This window comes from Salvelinus sp. IW2-2015, unplaced genomic scaffold, assembly GCF_002910315.2.
Source record: "Salvelinus sp. IW2-2015 unplaced genomic scaffold, ASM291031v2 Un_scaffold1210, whole genome shotgun sequence".
NCBI lineage: Eukaryota > Metazoa > Chordata > Actinopteri > Salmoniformes > Salmonidae > Salvelinus > Salvelinus sp. IW2-2015.
The window spans coordinates 200,300-202,791 of NW_019942779.1; positions in this window are offsets into that span (position 1 = coordinate 200,300).

Sequence of the window (2,492 nt, forward strand, 5' to 3'; positions counted from 1 at the left end):
TTGATGTTGTCCTTCTTTCATAGTTGTATTGGTATGTGATCTGATTTTTTTTAAACTCTTGTTTTATGATTTCTGCTTTATTCAAATTGTTTTTCAAATAGAGCTCCTGTTTCCTTCACAATACCTCATGCCACAGACACAATTATCTGTTCATTTCATCTGAGTTTTACTATTTTATTTGCCTATGATGATAGTTCTGGTATAACATTATAATTTWAAAAAATTATGATTTAATACCATTATCCAAATGGGTCCTGCAGGGAGCTAGTAGAAAGCATTGATTGAACCTGGTCCCATAATAACCAACCTATAAGTTGTTATAACTCCTTTATTACATCTTTATAAGCCCTTTTTAAGTTGTTTCAGTTAAGAAGCCTGTATCCCCCATTAGGTCGACGATGGCCCTATATATATGTGTATATAGATATATATATATACTATATATATATATACATATACAGCTTTTGTACAAATTGAAAACAGATATGATGGACTTTTGTAAATGGGATCTTTACCTATTAAGCCGTAGGTTGTTTTCTGATATCGATTTAACACCATTTTGATAAAAAATKATTAACATTGTGCCATCTTGTGTCATCAGCTCGAAACAACCAGAGACATGACATTATCAATCATGTGTTTTTACTGCACAATAAATGGAGAAAAAAAAATGACCCAGGAGACTACTGCATCTTTTGTCTTTATAGTATGTTAGTGTCCCACACTGAGCCAATATTGTGTTTTTTTTGTCATAAAATAAGAAAATAATGTATGCCTCTGGTCTCTGTGAGAAAAGTCAAGTAAATACATTGCATGGATATGATGCTGCTGTACAAGTCTTTCTCACTTTGATTCCTACCTAGTGGGGAACATTTGTCYAAAAGACATGGGGGGGAGAGATGGAGGGGGGCAATAGAGAGGAAGGAGAGGGACATAGTACATACTATTTTGTTATGCATGGAATGCTTTTGAAGGGGGGTTCTGTATAGAGGAATGGAAAGGCTGAAACCCTAATCCTTTCTCACAGGCCAGTGAACATGAGCTGGACAAACAGTGAAGAATGGGCCAGGGCAGTGGAAGGAGAAGAGCAATGCTGTACCCCTGCCTCCTACCACCAGACCGTATCCCAAATGCCACCCTATTCCCTACTGAATGATGTAGGATCTTCATTTGAGCAACCTGTTGCAGGAGAACTTTCCTGTAGTATATTTGAGGTATTTAAAGGCGTCTGAAATTTGTAATTTCCACTTTGAAACTTCAGACTTGATTTTCCCTTACAGAAAATGTATCAACCCCCCCAATTTTTAAAAAATTAATTATAATCCATGTAATAATTCACAATTCCTGTTGATGCAGGATTATTGTCCTGCTGTAGCAAACTGGCTCAAATTAAGATCCAACATCTGTAGTGCACTACTTTGCCAGTCAGCCAACCGCATTGTGCCTCAGGTCAAACTGCACCAAATCAAGTCAAAATCAAGTTTATTTTATATACCCCTTCGTACATCAGCTAATATCTCGAAATGCTGTACAGAAACCCAGCCTAAAACCCCAAACAGCAAGCAATGCAGGTGTAGAAGCACGGCGGGTAGGAAAAACTCCCTAGAAAGAAACCTAGAGAGGAACCAGGCTATGAGGGGTGGCCAGTCCTCTTCTGGCTGTGCCGGGTGGAGATTATAACAGAACATGGCCAAGATGTTCAAATGTTCATAAATGACCAGCATGGTCAAATAATAATCAGGAGTAAATGTCAGTTTGCTTTTCATAGCCGATCATTAAGAGTATCTCTACCGCTCCTGCGGTCTCTAGAGAGTTGAAAACAGCAGGTCTGGGACAGGTAGCACGTCCGGTGGTCGTACATTTTTTTTTTTTGTAAATTGAAATTTGCTATCGTAAATGTTTAGCAACACCTCCGCCTTTGCGGGATGCACGGGGGATATGGCTCACTAGTGTAACCAGAGGCTGAGGCCTCATTTAACACGGGCTAAAGTTCTAATCAGGGCCTTAAGCGCCATGTTTCAGTCAGGCCAATCACATCAAGATTTGATCAGTGATTAGTTCATTGACTATAACTGCCTTTGAAGTGAGGGATCTAACATTAAGTAGCCTATTTTGAGATGTGAGGTATCACGATCTCTTTCAAATATGGCAGGAATGGAGGAGGTCTTTATCCTAGTGAGATTGCTAAGGCGAACACCGGCCATGTTTAGTTTTGCCCAACCTAGGTCGAGGCACAGACACAGTCTACAATGGGGATAGCTGAGCTGACTCACATGACTGTGCTAGTGGCAGACTCCATAAGCTGGCAGGTTGGCTAACAGCCTGCTGCCTGGCCTGCACCCCTATTTTCATTGTGGAGCTAGGGAGAGTTAGAGCCCTGTCTATGTTGGTAGATAAGATGAGAGCACCCTCCAGCTAGGATGGAGTCCGTCACTACTCAGCAGGCCAGGCTTGGTCCTGTTTGTGGTGAGTCCCAGAAAGAGGGCGCAATA